The sequence below is a fragment of the Gossypium arboreum genome, chromosome 8 (assembly GCF_025698485.1).
Source record: "Gossypium arboreum isolate Shixiya-1 chromosome 8, ASM2569848v2, whole genome shotgun sequence".
In the NCBI taxonomy this organism is placed as follows: domain Eukaryota; kingdom Viridiplantae; phylum Streptophyta; class Magnoliopsida; order Malvales; family Malvaceae; genus Gossypium; species Gossypium arboreum.
The window spans coordinates 4,372,714-4,390,310 of NC_069077.1; the positions used below are offsets into that span (position 1 = coordinate 4,372,714).

General features: G+C 35.0%; 1 pseudogene; it reads left to right on the forward strand.

The window, feature by feature from the left end:
- Nucleotides 1-6,611: 6,611 nt before the first annotated feature.
- On the forward strand, nt 6,612-7,368 carry LOC108474758 (protein argonaute 4-like; annotated as a pseudogene).
- The last annotated feature ends 10,229 nt before the right edge of the window (nt 7,369-17,597 follow it).

Sequence of the window (17,597 nt, forward strand, 5' to 3'; positions counted from 1 at the left end):
TTTAACTAGGGACTAAGTTGTATAGAGCTCAAAATTTATGTTTTATGATGATTTTTTATGAGCTTGAAATTGTTAATGAGTTGATTAAATGAAAATATGATGATTTAGTTAAAGAAAAAAAGATTAGTATTGGGAAAAGGACAAAATTGGAATTTTTGTAAAAGTTTGATATTGAATTAGTATATTGATGATTTTTAATTGTATGATTGTCCGTATTTATATTTTACCTCTATTTGGCTATAAAAGGAGGCCGATTGTATACTATAAAAAGACTTAAAAACGCAATAGATATCAGTCAAAATAGCAAAAAGAAAAATAGTTTATTCAAAGGTATATTTTCATGATTTTTCAGTCTATACACCGAATATAATATACATACATATATAGTTATATAAAAATACCTTTTATTTTTACCTTTTTGGGTGTACAGCCCAAATTTTTTCCCACTACCCCAATACCCAATACCACCCATTACAAACCCAAACACTAAACCCAAAATCAGGCCCAAAAAAAAATCTAACAAACCATAAGCCTAACACCACAAAATTTTCAGAAAAAGAAAAAAGAAAACCTAACCTTAGCCCCCTAATCCAAGTGGCTGCCGCCCCTAGTGCTACCGCCTCTAACCAGCCCATTGGCAGCCACTTACTCCACCGCCCAACTGCTCCTGCAAAGAAAAGACAGAATCAGATGCAAGAACAGTGAAAAAAATAGAAATAATATTGTAAAATTGGCTATATAAAAGCCTAAAAATCATTTGTAAAAGGGGATTTTTTTTCTCACTAAATTACAAAGGATTCAAGCATACCAAAATAATAAATGGCAAGCAGATCGAAGAGAAAAAAAAGTCAAAAACGTGCTAAGGTCTTTATTTTCGTTTTTCTTCTCATTTTATTTTCCTCTTTCGATTATATATGCACATGCCTCTTTATTTTCCTTTTAAAAATAGTCTATATACATATATTAATATAAAAGAAAATAAAAAAATAAAAAATATACCTTTTTGAATTTTCGGCCACCATGCACGGTGGCTGACGGCGGCACCGGCGGTGGGCCACGGTGGAGACCAATCGGAGACCTCGCCGGATACTCAACCCCTGCAGAGAGAAAAAAAAGGGAGGGGAGGGAAGTTTTTTGTTAACAAATGAAAAAATGAAATTTTTAAAAAAAAAATCTATCTTTTATAGGCCCTCAAAACGACGTCGTTTTGGGGCTAGCCTTAACCGCCCAAAACGACGTCGTTTTGCATCATGACCCGTGCACTGACCCGACCCGCTTCCAGGATCCGCGTGTTTTCTACAAAAGGGATATTTGTGCATTTAGCCTTTCCTTTGTTTTTGTGTTTTGTAATCATGTTTTCACTCTTTTAATTTTTCCCCAAAATGTTGTTTTGTTTTCAATTGGGCCCATCCTGATGCTGCGCGTTTTGAAGGGAGGGGTTATTGCCCATTTTAGTCCCTCCTGGTTGTTTTCACATGCAATTTAGTCCTTTTCTCTCTTATTTACTTCGGATTTGCCCCAAAACTTTTGTTCCAAGTTCGATTTAATCCCTTTTAGTCATTTTTGCTATTTTATCATCAAAATTATTATTATTATTATTATTATTATTATTATTATTATTATTATCACTATTATATTTGCTACTATTATTAGTATTATTACTTTTATTACCACCACTATTATCATTATATGTTTTATTCCATTTCTATTATTATTATTAGATTATTATTTTCTTATTAATATATTGTTATTACCATTTATATGTTATTATTTCTTTTCTTTTTCTTTTTATTACGGTCTTATTATTATTACTATTACTACTATTTATACTGATTGTTACCATTTATATGGTTTGCATTTATATATTATTATTGTAGACACTCAATTTTGCCGGGCCCGAAATAAGTCCAAAAACCAAAATAATAACCCCCCAAAAAACGAAGTCCAAGTTCATCGAATTACAAATATAATTTGGCCCGATCGGAATGGCCCATTACTTGAAAAGATTTAAGGTCCATCTACAAGTTTGACTCATATGGAAATATAATCTTCAATGATATGCAATCTTAGATGTGATATGCAATCTTAGATATGATACAATCTTAGATATGATTGCAATCTTAGATATGATATAATCTTAGATATGATTGCAATCTTAGATATGATACAATCTTAGATATGATTGCAATTTTAGATATGATATACAATCTTAAAAGATATGATTTTGTAATCTTGGAGATTTAATTTGTAGATATCCTTTAATCTTAACCGTTGATGTAATTGATCTATACCGTTGGATTTGGGGAGGCTCAACTATAAATAGAGGCCTCTCCCCTCATTGTAAAAGAACTTGACTTCACTTGAGTTTTGGGAAGCAATAAGAATTCTTGAGAGCATTCACTTAAATTTCTCTCCCTCTTGCGTTCTTATTTTCTACGGTTTGTTCTTATTTATTCTTTGTTCATCTTCGTTTTCAACCTTTTTTTATTTAATCCCTATCTCCTTGATTTTTTTTAATTCTCTTTGATATTTTATTTTTAATAATTTTAGTATTATATCAAATTTTTTATTAAATTCTATATTATTCATTGTTTTAAAAATATATTTCATTTAATTGAAAAGTTTTTTCTTAAATAAGGTAATGTTTGGTGTTTAGAAATTCAGAAAATAGTGTCCTAACATGCTGGGTTGCGATTTTTTCGTTTGACTAAAATAACCAAATATCCTTTTAATAAATTTTCAAAATCATGAGATAATTTTAGTTACGAGGATTTAAAACATTGTGTCCTAACATGCTGGATGTGATGTTTGTATACTTTCGGAACAAATGAATCTCAAGTTTCAACTTTAAATTATTCAAGTTTTAAAATCTTTTCAAATTTTTGACATTAGGACAATAAATAATCAATTCGGTACCAATTTTGGGCATTACGAGGGTGCTAATCCTTCCTTGTGCGTAACCGACTCCCGAACCTATTTTCTTGCATTTCGTAGACCAAAATGTTTTATAAAGGTGATCCAATCACACCTAAAAAGGTTGGTGGCGACTCCTATTTTCATTTTTCAAAAAGTCGAACCCCGTTTTTCAAACCCTTTGAAAAATGGTTTCAACAGCTTGGCGACTCCACTGGGGACCTATAAGAGAGTCAAGCCAAAAATTGATTATTTTCTGTCTTAATGTGGGAAGTTTGGAAATTTTTTAAAATATGTCATTTTTACATGTGTTAGTTGCATATGTTTGTTATTGTTTACGCACACATTGCATTTGCATGACCGTTGTGGTCACACCCTTAAGTGGGAGTGAGAAGCTATGCTTTCGTGAGGTTTTCACCTCCGCATGGGCTAGTGGATTGCTTCCGGGATACATCCGTACCTATGTCTCTGTGAGATTTTCATCTCCGCATGACCATAGGGAAATGTGTCCCCCTGAACCAAACTTGGTCCATATGAGCCTATAATTGGTGAGGATCGAGGAATCTGCTGGTTTAGGTACCCTTGCTTTAGAACCGAACTACATATAGTGAACTTTAAGTGCTTACCCCAGGTAGTATGATGATGACCTTTAGTGCCTACCTTTATAAGTTCTTATTTATTATATTTTTTTATATATGTGAAACTGACTTGTTTTTCTTATTTTGCTATCATTGCATGTCATTTATCATTAAAAGGGATCGATTCAAGGTTCGATTTCTGAGTTAGAAAGTTTTGTAATGGGGAACGAATATCTTAATAAAGTGGAGGAAAACTCTTTCGTTTGTGCTTAGTCAGAGAAAACCCAGATAGAAAAAGGAAATAGTGTCATCGAAGGACACACATCAGAATTATGGGGCTACACTCTCATTAGTGTGATGCAAAATAACCTCCAAGAGTTAAAGGAAATATGGGATTAATAGAGTAACGAAGCCAATCAGTTGTTCTACAATAGTTATGGGGAATTGTAGTATTTGCTTAACATGAAGATAGATGAACAATTCAAGGTGAGCGTGGGGAGTACTGATGGACACTTCTACCATTACAGATGAAGATAGTCACCTCGTGGATGGTAAGGGTTTAAGACCTACAAAATTGAATTGGATGGAAAGAATTTTGCTTATGATGGTAGAAAGGCTCACTTACTATAGGACCGCTACCAAACAACAAGCTGGAATTTACTGTGGTACTTTAGGATGTTGTACTTATCAGAAATAATGGAAATGCAAGCCCTGATGACCGGGACAACCCAAATGAGCATGAAAGAAAGAGATTAAAGAAGATCGTATCGTTTAAAGACCTTTAAAGTGGAGATTAGCTATGCTGTGAAGATACTCATACAAGCAATTCAAAATGTTCTGTGGAGGCAAAAATGTAAAGACTCTCAAGAAGCACTGAGGATGTTTGATATTATTTTAAAGCAGTATGCTGCGAAGCTGGAATGCCTACTTGTTCGCTAATCTTTCTTTCAAGGTAATCAGAGCAACTTCACAGACATTGGAGGAGGTGTCTTTGGCTGTAGAGCTTACTTCATAGGTGAAGCCGTAATTCAAATTCAAGAGATAGCTGATCATTTATAGATACTGGTAGAAAGCGCAAGCGCGTTGAGCACCAATATGCGCTACAGTTCAAATAGAGGTCAAGAGTTAGCTTTGTTATTAGATAGGGTTAAGACTCTAGGCCTACGAGCGAAAGCGTATTTGTAATCCGTTTTATGAAAAGACTTTTGTTCCTTAAATAACATTTTCTAAAATGAAACTGAATCGATATCGATACCTTTTTGTATTCATGCATTTGCATTACATTACATCAAAGAAAAGAAGGTGTTGATTTGAAATTCGATTCCTAAATAGAATAATTTGTCATAAGGAAATAAATTTCTTGATAAAGTAGATTATAGTGCGGTCGTTTGAATATAGTCCAAGTAAACACGATGAGAGAAAGTTGGTAGTCCACGGAGGAATACATGATGTAATTGCCAGAGATTCAAGCCAACAAAGGTTATCCAAGAGCATGACGAGAGAAAGCCGAAAGTCCATGAAGGAATACATGACTTGATTTAATTGCCAACGAAGATTATCCAAGAGCCGGCACTTTTTGATGAGTATCATGGAGATAAGCGAGCAAGAGATCGAGGCTCAGATTAAGCAGCAAGGAGCTTGCAAAGGCATCTTTTGGAGAATTTACAGGATTCAATCATGAAGAAAAGATCAGCGTTTACTTGGACTATGAAGGGCAAGATCGCATATGTAATCTATTTTCATGTAAAGAAATTTGTTTTCTAGAAAAGTTATTCTAATGGAATTGAATTCAAGATCAACATCTCCTTTTCTTTTGCATTCATGCATTTGCATTGCATCACATCAAATGCATTTAAATTCATAAAAAAACCCTAATTAGTTAAAGTTATTAAAAAGAGAAAGAAAAAGAGAGAGAGAAGAGGGTCACGACTGAGTGAAAAAGAAGTTGAATGGGAATTAACGATGTTCCCTTACATATCCTCGACTTTTGTGTCAGGAGGGATAGCTTACCCGGAGAAGGGGGTGTTTGGAAATGAAAATCATAAATGAGGAAGGGACTGAACAAAGAAACCTTGAGGGCATTCGCCCTTACGAACCGGGAATTTATTTAAACAATTGGACTGCAGAAGAACTTCCTATAATCTTTAGGAATTTTACGGAGTAATATTCAGAACACTCTTGTTGCTCTAAAGCCTAGGAGTAATGAGATTTCTTTTGAGAAGTGGGCTCATGTTCAGACATTTTTATTTTCAATAAAACATACTTTTATTTATCTGAGTAAATATTCTTTCATTCTGATTCTTTTGACCTTTGACATTCTTTATAAATTTTTATTTCATGTAAATAGTCATTTTTTAATTCATTCCTTGTATATTCTTTTGTGTGCCTATCATAGATCCCTAGATATCAATGACACGAGCAACGATACTACAGATTCAGAGTTCCTTTTGAGTGTGATATGTGTTTAGAGGAATCTCAGTACTTTAAAGGTGACAGAAATTGTGACTTGTTTCTAAATTTGTTGAAAATGGTTTTTACCCCATGAAGTGGTGGTAGGAAATATAGCCTTAGAGGAAGGAAAGATTGTGAAATTGGAATTAGCTGAGGAGACAAGACAAGACCTTGTTGAGACTATTATGGGAATTCAAAAATGTGGTCCAAAAACACATGCAGGAGGATTTGCAATTGCCAGAATAAACATGAGGTTTTGGGGCACTGTTGGTCCACCATGAAAAGGGATCACATCAGTTGTACAATGAATGCCAAATTTAAGGGAGTTAAGACTTATGGGGCATGTATGTTATGGGCCCGAGCTCGTCAAAAGTTTCAAGCTGACAATGCCTCATATTTGTGGACATCAACTGCTCCATTAGGAGGGGAGATAGCTTCATATGCCAATATTACAAAGTCAAAAGTCATCCATTTCAAAAAAAAAAAGAAAAAAATAAAAAAGATTATATATAACTGCACAATGCCAAAAGTTTGCAGTCTTTTCAAAGATAATGCGTCATACCATAGTACAACAAAAGTTGCCAAAAGAAAAGAAAAAGATAAAAAACAAATTATAGAAAATGGTCGAGACTGGTAAAAATTGGCATAAGAAACTACCGCCTACCCTCTATGCTTACGCTGGGGCAAACAACTTCAATTCCAGTTGTTTCAAAGGTTCCAACCATCATCCTTGGAATGGGTGCATTGTTTGGCTTTCCTGAGCAGTCTGATGTGCCGTTAATAGCTGCGATGGTTAGCTCCAGGCAGTGGCCATTGATTTCTAGCTATGAGGCATCAGGCCGTACGCAGTCTCTGAAGCTTAAAATGATAGATTCTTTCTTCAAAACTAGTTTCTAACAAAGTGGATGACGGTATCATGAAGGAAGCTCTTTTAGACTTCTATACAAGTTCAGGGAAGAGAAAACCTGATCAAATCATTATTTTCAGGGATGGGGTTAGCGAGTCTCAATTCAATCAAGTTTTGATCAAGTTATTGAGGCTTGCAAGTTCCTTGACGAGAAGTGGAACCCTAAAGATTGTGGTTATTGTTGTACGAAAAACCATCATACCAAGTTTTTTTTTCAGCAGAAATCTCCTGACAATGTGCTATACGGTACTGTCATTGACAACAAAGTATGCCATCCAAAGAACAATGATTTTTACCTTGGTACCCATGCTGGAATGATTGGAATCACGAGGCAGACCCACTATCATGTTCTCTTAGACCAGGCTGGGTTTTTGGCTGATGATCTGCAAGAGTCTGTTCATTTTCTATCCTATATGTATCAAAAGAGCACCACAACCATATTTGTTGTGGCTCTTATTTACGACACTCATTTGGCAGCTTCACAGTTGGGGGCAATTTATGAAGATTAGAGATGCTTGAGAAACATTATCGAGTCATGGTAGGATGTATGCTCCAGGAGTAATCTCTGTATCTCAGCTTTCCAGGTTGAAGGATAAAGTCAGCAACTTCATTCTTGTATACTGAGAATCATTGAACCATCTTTTTCTAGGGTTTGACAGACAACAGCTAGGACTGCTGCTGGGGCAATCCCTTTCATGGGTTTATGAATCAAGATTTTTCCTCCAAGCTTTGATGGAGTCAAGAATTGAATACCTCTAGTAAACTTAACTTGAAAGTATTCATCCTAAGAAAATGTACCAAGAATGGATGACACAGACTTATGAAAAAGAAGGTTCGTCTAAAAGAATTTCATAAAGGAAACCTTGTACTGAAAGAGATCCTTCCCATGCAAAAGGATGTCAAATTGGGAAGGGCCATATATTGCGAAGAGGGCTTTCTCTAGAGGTGCACTAATTTTGACAAGAAATGGATAGGAAGAATTTATCTGATCCAGTGAATTCAGATTCGGTCAAGGAGTACTTTGTCTGAAGGAGAAGGGAAGACAATGTGAAAACCCGCAAAGGGCACTTTGGGACTTCTATTTCAAAAAAAAAAGAAAAAAAAAAGAAGAAGAAAAAAAGAAAAAAGAAAAAAGAAAAAAGAAAAAAGAAAAAAGAAAAAAGAAAAAAGAAAAAAAGAAAAATGGAGAGGCCAAGGTGAAAACCCTCAAAGGACGCCTTGAGACCAAAGGGGTTTTGAGTTGAAAACCCGAAAAGGCAGCTCAAATTTGGAAAGTCATGCAGTGACCTTGCTATACTGGATTCGACGAGAAGTGAAGTATGTTACATATCGAGGCATCAACGAATTACTTTGGATCTTTTAAACACATGTTGAACTCAAAAAAGTCTTCATGGAGCTGGTGTATAGACGCTCAAGTGGCGATATCTGGGGCATCTGATTTCTGTCCTATTTACTATCTTTGAATTCTTTTTCTTCACAAAGATATGTTCTCAAGTTAATCTTTTCGCATTCCTTCCAATAATTTGTCCAAATCTAATTATCCTCAGGATCCATTTATTTGTCTCCCATTATTCATAAATCATGTTGCATTGAAATAATGATAGATGAACTAAAATATCTTCACAAATGAAGTTTTGCATATTACTCTGGAAATTTGTAGATAATACAAGAAACTGAAAAAAGACAATTGTTTAAGGAATTCTCATATGTATGGGTTGGAGATACTCGAGAGATTTTCTTCTTCAGTCCAAAAGGTGGTTGGACGTTTTAAGCAATATTGATCTTAAGAAAGGATTATTTCATAAACATCTTCAGTGGGTCGTAACATTCGGAGAATGGTACGGTAGACCAAATTGATGGAGAAGATTCGAGGCATACGAGCAGAGTATGATTGATATGTCGAGAAGAACGAGGTGGAAAGCTCGATAGATGAATAAGTGATGACGTCCAAAATAGGAGTTATTTTCATAAATATTTTGCATCATAATATGTTTAATTAAGAGCATGGCATCTTAATTATTTGGCATAAGCATAAATTCCAGGAAATCAATTCTACAAGTGGATTCCCCAGTGGACAATGTAGTAAGATTGATTGAAAATTACAAAATTCAGCGCCTTAATCCCCTAAGCAGTAGGGTAACAGGTTCACAGATCTTATCTCCCTAAGCAGTAGTGGAACAGATCAACGACGACTCGCCTTAATCCCCTAAGCAGTAGGGTAACAGGTCAAAATTGCGGATCTTATCTCCCTAAACAGTAGTGGAGCAGATTGAAGATGCGCCTTAACCCCCTAAGCAGTAGGGTAACAGGTTAAAGTATAGCAGATCTGGCCTTCAAGTGTTCACGCTGAAGCAGATCCAAGATGATTTGGCGTCTCTGTATTGTCAGAGAATAAATCGAAGAAACAGATTTGGCATCTTCATATTCGACGGAGAGCAGATCGAAGACATAGCTGATTTGGCTTTCACGTGCTTATGATGAAGCAAATCTAAGATGATTTGGCATCTCTGTATTGTTAGAGAACAAATCGAAGTTTGGCGTCTCCATATTCGACGGAGGGCAGACACATAGCAAATCTTGTCTTCAGATATTTATACTTAATTAAGATCCAAGATGGTTTGGCATCCTTGTGCTTACAAGGAACAAATCGAAGACATAGCTGATTTGGCTTTCACGTGTTTACGTTGAAGCAAGTCTAAGATGATTTGGCATCTCTGTATTGTTAGAGAACAAATCGAAGTTTGGCGTTTCCATATTCGACGGAGGGCAGACACATAGCAGATCTGGCCTTCAGATGTTTATACTGAAGAAAGATCCAAGATGGTTTGGCATCCTTGTGCTTACAAGGAAAAAATCGAAGACATAGCTGATTTGGCTTTCACGTGTTTACGTTGAAGCAAGTCTAAGATGATTCGGCATCTCTGTATTGTCAGAGAACAAATCGAAGTTTTGCGTCTCCATATTTGACGGAGGGCAGACACATAGCAGATCTGGCCTTCAGATGTTTATACTGAAGCAAGATCCAAGATGGTTTGGCATCCTTGTGCTTACAAGGAACAAATCGAAGACATAGCTGATTTGGCTTTCACGTGTTTACATTGAAGCAAGTCTAAGATGATTTGGCATCTCTGTATTGTCAGAGAATAAATCAAAGTTTGGCGTCTCCATATTCGACGAAGGACAGACATAGAGCAGATCTAACCTTCAGATGATTAGACTGAAGTAGATCCAAGATGGTTTGGTATCCTTGTGCTTACAAGGAACAAATCGAAGACATAGCTGACTTGGCTTTCGTGTGTTTACGCTGAAGCAAATCTAAGATGATTTGGCATCTCTGTATTGTCAGGGAATAAATTGAAGAAGTAGATTTGGCGTCTCTGTGTTCGATGGAGAGCAGATCGAAGATACCAACATGACAGTTATAAGTTTGCAAGAAGCAGATTGAAGCCGTCAAGAGGCCATTTAAAGAAGATCAAGAAGTCAAGACTCGGCAAGACCGGACAAAATTGGTCTTTTTATAGTCTTTGCTCTATTCTTGTTACACAGCAATAAGCAAAGAGGGGCAGCTGTAGACACTCAATTTTGCCCGGGCCCAGAAATAAGTCCAAAAACAAAAATAATAAACCCCCAAAAAAAAAACGAAGTCCAAGTTCAGTCCAGAATTACAAATATAATTTGGCCCGATCGGAATGGCCCATTACTTGAAAAGATTTAAGGTCCATCTACAAGTTTGACTCATATGGAAATATAATCTTCAATGATATGCAATATTAGATGTGATATGCAATCTTAGATATGATACAATCTTAGATATGATTGCAATCTTAGATATGATTGCAATCTTAGATATGATACAATCTTAGATATGATTGCAATCTTAGATATGATATACAATCTTAAAAGATATGATTTTGTAATCTTGGAGATTTAATTTGTAGATATCCTTTAATCTTAACCGTTGATGTAATTGATCTATACCGTTGGATTTGGGGAGGCTCAACTATAAATAGAGGCCTCTCCCCTCATTGTAAAAGAACTTGACTTCAATTGAGTTTTGGGAAGCAATAAGAATTCTTGAGAGCATTCACTTAAATTTCTCTCCCTCTTGTGTTCTTATTTTCTACGGTTTGTTCTTATTTATTCTTTGTTCATCTTCGTTTTCAACCTTTTTTTTATTTAATTCCTATCTCCTTGATTTTTTTAATTCTCTTTTATATTTTATTTTTAATAATTTTAGTATTATATCAAATTTTTTTATTAAATTCTATATTATTCATTGTTTTAAAAAATATATTTCATTTAAGTGAAAAAGTTTTTTCTTAAATAAGGCAATGTTTGGTGTTTAAAAATTCGGAAAATAGTGCCCTAACATGCTGGGTTGCGATTTTTTCGTTTGACTAAAATAACCAAATATCCTTTTAATAAATTTTCAAAATCATGAGATAATTTTAGTTACGAGGATTTAAAACATCGTGTCCTAACATGCTGGATGTGATGTTTGTATACTTTTGGAACAAAGGAATCTCAAGTTTCAACTTTAAATTATTCAAGTTTTAAAATCTTTTCAAATTTTTGACATTAGGACAATAAATAATCAATTTGATACCAATTTTGGGCGTTACGAGGGTACTAATCCTTCCTTGTGCATAACCGACTCCCGAACCTGTTTTCTTGCATTTCGTAGACCAAAATGTTTTATAAAGGTGATCCAATCACACCTAAAAAGATTGGTGGCGACTCCCATTTTCATTTTTCAAAAAGTCGAACCCCGTTTTTCAAACCCTTTAAAAAATGGTTTCGACAATTATTATTATTAGTATTATTATTATCATCCTATTTTATTATTATCACTTTTGTAATTACTATGGCTATTGTTTTTCTTATTATTATTTAGCATATTATTACTATTATTGCCATTATTATTATTATTATTATTATTATTATTATTATTATTATTATTATTATTATTATATTTATTACTTTTTACTATTACTATTACTACTATTAGTATTATTATTATTACTATTTTCATTATTATTGTCATTTTATTTTGTCATATTTTATATTTATATTTATTTACCTATTTATTTGCTTATTTCACTTTTCTTATTTATTTGTTTAAATTCTTTTTAGTAATTCTGTTACTTGTTTATTTGTTTCTATTTTTATATTATAGCCTTATATATATATATATATATATATATATATATATATATTTTTTTTTTTTCATTTTCATATAATTGCTCATATTACCGTCGGCATTGTCGCACCTATTATTATTTTATTATACATATTAGTACCATAATTTGCTTTTATGTTTCACTATAAATCACGTCATATTTTTATTCGATACATTAAAATAATTCTTTCATAAAAGCAATATTCCTTATTTGGAAATTCGAGACAATCGTGCCCTAACTTACTAGGTTTCGATTTTTCTCATTTAACCTAAATAACGGAATATTATTTTAAATCACAATACGAGTTTTGAAATAAATGCTTACTCTCGGAGATACTAGGTGTTGTGTCCTAACTTACTGAATATGACATCTTGTTACCTCGAGATAAGAATTTTTGCAAATAAAGGCAATATTCGGTATTTAGAAATTTGAGAAAACGTGCCCTAACTTACTGGGTTTTGGTTTTTCTCGTTTACCCTAAATAACCAAACATTCTTTTAAAAGTTAAAATACATGAATTTTAATAAAGGCAAGCTCATTCTCAAAGTTCGAGATGTCGTGTCCTAACTTACTGGGTGTGACAATTTGTTACTTCAAGATGAGAAGGTCTTTAACATCTATTTCAATTTATTTGATCAGTTTTAAATTAGCATTAATACAAAGAGGGATCGTATTTTAAATTCTTTCAAGTTTTCAAATCTTCGACACTAAGACAATAATTAATCAACTAGGTACCAATTTTGGGCGTATCGAGGGTGCTAATCCTTCCTCGTGCGTAACCGACTCCCGAACCTGTTTTCTTGATTTGCGTGGACTAAAATCGTTGTTTAAGTAAATTAAACCGTTTATTAAAAACACTTTTACGAGGTGACCCAATCACACCTCATCAAAACAGATTGGTGGCGACTTCTCTGTTCGTTTTCATTTTCAAAACCAAAGTCAACCCCGTTTTTCAAAAAAATGGTTTCGACAGCTTGGCGACTCCGCTGGGGACGCAAATAAGAGAGTCAAGCCACAAGTTGATTAACTTTTGTCTTTTTGTCGAAAATTAAAAATTTGGTTTTGATATACGATCCTTTAATTGCATTTCATCCATTTTCATTCATTGGTGTTACGATTTTCATCATTTTATTCATATTTTCTTTATTTGCTTCGAGCTTTTTGTATATCCCTGCACATTGCATTGCATGACCGCGCGATTACACCCTTTTAAGTGGGAGTGAGAAACTATTCCTTTGTGAGGTCTTCACCTCCGTGGAGGATAGTGGATCGCTTTCAGGATACATATGTACCTATGTCTTCGTGAGATTTTCATTTCCGTGCAGCCAAAGGGAAATGTATTCCCCTGAACTGAACTCGGTCTATATGAGCCTATGATGGGTGAGGATCGAGGAATCTGCAGGTTTGGGTACCTTTTGCTTTAGAACCGAGCCGCATATAGAGAGCCCTAGGAGCTCACCCTAAGTAGAGGCACACCAAATCTTAGTTGTTACCTGGATAGGTGCTCTATTCTGTTTTCATTTTGTGTTAGTGCGTTTGATTTTGCTTTGATCACATTGCATTTCCATCGTAAGAGATCCTTTCGTTGCATTTTTATTCATCATTGTTACGATCCTTATCATTGCGGTTTATAATCGTTGTGTTAGTTTGAGTTTAGGTATCTTTCTGTATATTGCATTGCATGATCGGTCGATCTTACCCTTTTAAGTGAGAGTGAGAAGCTATGCCTTCGTGAGGTGTTCACCTCCGCATGGGCTAGTCAATTGCTTCCGGGATACATCCGTACCTATGATTTCGTGAGATTTTCATCTCCGCATGGTCATAGGGAAATGTATTCCCCTGAACCGAACTCGATCCATATGAGCCTATAATGGGTGAGAATCGAGGAATCTGCTGGTTCAGGTACCCTTACTCTAGAATCGAGCCATATGTAGAGAGACCTAGGAGCCCACCCTAGGCAGAGCCACTTCGAACCCCTAGTAATCATCCAGGTAGGTACTCTATTTTGTTTATTTCTCTTGTACTAACATGTTTTGTTTTGTTTTAACTGCATTGCATTACATCATCATAGAAAGGAGGTGTTGATTCATATTTGATTGCTAAATAGAATAGTTTTTCATAAGAAAATGAATTTTTTGATAGAGTGGAATATAATACGGTCGTCTGAATATGGTCCGAGTAAACAACAAGAGAAGGCTGATAGTTAATGAAGGAATATACGACTTTGCTTCATCGCTTGAGGATTCAAGCCAATAAAGATTATTCGAGAGCTGCCATGTCTTAAAGAAGTTAACGAGCATCGTGGGGATAAGTGAGCAATGGGCCGCAGTCTAGATCAAGTGGAAAGGAGATAATAGGGACATCTTTTGGAAAATCCACAAGATTCAACCATAACATCCGGATATGAAAAGGATCGGTGTCTTTGCTTGGAATATGAGGGCAAGACCGCATATGTAATCCGTTTTATGTAAAGAAATTTATTTTCTAGAAAAGTTGTTCTAATGGAATTGAATCCAGAATCAATGCCTCTTTTTCTTTTTTGCATTCATCCCATGCATTTGCATTGCATTTCATCACATGCATTACATTAATCAAAAGAGTTGGAATTCTTTGAAGAGGTCAAAGGCCTAGAAGGAATGTTTGGAAATTGAAGTATCAATGCCATATCCAAAGAAGGAATTGAAAAATAGAATTGATCAGGCATTCGCCCTAATGAGTCGGGAAGTGTTTTGAACAATGGGACTGTGGAAGAGATCTCTCTATTTTTAGAGCTAATCTAGAATAATATTCAAAACACGCTTGTTGCTTTAAGCCTAGAAGTAATAAAAATCCTTTTGTGAAATAGGCTTGTGTCCTAAGTCTTTATTTCAATAAAATGCATCTTTCTTGAGCAAATATTCTTTTATTTCATTTCATACTGTACAAATAATTGTTCTTAGATTCTATTGTTCTTTGGACTCTCTTTCAAATATTCTTATTCTACATTCATGATCATACCATTCTTAGATTCATTTATTCTTTGAAATCTTCCTTCGTACCTATAATAGGTACCCAAATATCAACAACATGAGCGACGCTGCTACTGACCCAGAATTTCCTTTTAAGCGAGGCGTGTGTCTAGAGGGATCTCAGGACTTTGAAGATGACAAAGTTTATAACATATCTCTTGATTTGTTAAGAATGGTAGAACAAGATGAAAATAGATCCTACCTTACAAAGAGTCAGTGGACAGTAAGCTTAGGACAAAAGAAAGAGGCAAACATTGGAGTATGCATCACTATAAAAAAATAAAGCGAGATGTCATTGAGAATTCCAAGATGTTTTCACATGTTGTATCAAGATATGCCCAGGTTATTAGGACATATTGATGCTATCAAGGCTAGGGAAATCTTAGAAGAGGTCCATAATGGTGTCTAAAGAACACGTGCTACTGGTTTTACGTTAGCCAGGCTAATGATGAGGTTCGGGTACTGCTGGTCCACCATGGAAGGGGATTGCATCAGTTATACCATAAATGCTGGATTGAGGAAGACAAGACTTATGTGCCTCCTCTATTTTTTTCACAGATTTTTCTATATATATGTGGGGCATGGATGTTAAGGGATTAATCTTGTCAAAAGCTTCAGGCCAACACCGATTCATCCATGTGGTTGTTGATTACTTCACTAAGAGGGTGAAGGTAGCTTCATATGTTGATATTACAAGGTCGATAGTTATCAAAGTCAAATTCAAAAAAAAAACAAACAAACACACACACACACACACACAAAAAGAGAAGAAAAAAACAAAAAAAAGTAAAAAAAAAAAACAAAAAAGGATCGTGGAAGATAACCAAGACTTATAAAGATTGGCATGAAAAAGTAACTCTTTTACCCTCTATCATTATCAAACGTCGCCCAGGACCTTAGTCGGGGCAACACATTGCTCATGGGTTTATGGGATAGAATCGATTTTGAAGACAAGATTCATTTTTTCTGAGTCTTGTTAGAGCTGAAGTTGGATAAGGCAGAACGGATCCAATCCTGATAGGATCAATTGAGTTTGAAGAGAGAAGGTCGAAAGCTATCTGTCAAGGTCCAATGCACCAGAAATGACTTATGCGAGCTTACTATAAAAAGGTTTATCTTAGAGAATTCCACGAGGGGAACTTGATATTGAAGAAGATTCTTCCTATACAAAGGAATTTAGAGAAAAATGGATGCCAAACTGAGAAGGACCTTATGTAGTAAAGAAGGTCTGTTCTGGAAGGGCATTGATATTAACCGAAATGGATGGCAAAGATTTGCCCAAATCGGAGAATTCAAATCCAATCAAGGAGTATTCTACCTAAAAGGGGAGAGGCCAAGACTTGCAAAGGACACCTTGAGACCAAAAAAAAAAAAAGAGAAAAAGAAAAAAGGAAAAAATGAGAGGACAAGGCGAAAACCAGCAAAGGGCGCTTTGAGACCAAAGGGGATTTGAGTCGAAAACCCAAAAAGGGCGACTCAAATTTGGACCAAAGTGGGGCATACAACAGTCTTGCTATGCCTGAATTAACAATAAAGAAGTATGCTACATCTTGGGGCACCGACAAAGTACTCTGGATCCCCTAAACACATATTGAGCTCAGAAGGGTCCTCAAGAAGTTGGTACAGAGAAGCTCAAGCTGCGGTATCTGGGGTACCTAGTTTTCCATTTCGAATTTGATTAACTTATTCATTTTGAGTTAATTTCCTTTTTATTTCATTTGCAATCTTTGATTAATTTATTCATTTCGGGATATTCTCCCAATCAATTTCCTTATTGTTCATTGTTATGATCTTTTTCAAGCATTTTGCATTGAAATAACAATTAATGGACCAATAATACTTTCATAAAAGAAGTTTTACATATTACTCTGGAAGCTTCTAAATGGTATAGGAATCTGAAACAGGATAATTATTTAGAACTCGCCAAGTCTAAGTGTTGGAAATATTTGAGAGAGACGAGTTTAAAATTGTGGCTATCTCTCCAGATTCTTTGTTAGAAGATATCAGTTGCACGAAAAAACAAAATATTGCGCCGGTGACGCAACCTCGATGAATAACGAGCAATGTCAACCGAAGTGTAAAAAAGGGTCACTCTCAGGAAAAGAAAAATAATATTCTGCATTCATGCAAATATCAGGCATATACATCTAGTAATTACACCCAGGGAATGGTGTAACAGATTAATTCGATTGAAGATGATACAAATACTATACCTTTGAGTTACAGCAGGATGGATGAAAGAAACCAAATGTTATTCCCCTGAAGTTGCAGTGGGAGGTACAAACTTTATGTCCCAGAAGGTACAGTGGAAAGGACTCTAAAATTACAGTGGGGCCAGCTTGCTGAGCAAAATGTGATTGTTTCTTTGACTTTTCTGCTAAGAATACCAGCCAAACAAGATGACAACATAATACGTTAGTGATAATGTCCTGATGAACAACGAGCAATGATACCTTAAGCCTTTTAAAAAGGATCATTTCATTTCTGCATTCATATATCATTTATAACACATATAATTAGGAGCATTTGATTCATGTCGATCATAGCATCCTAATTATTT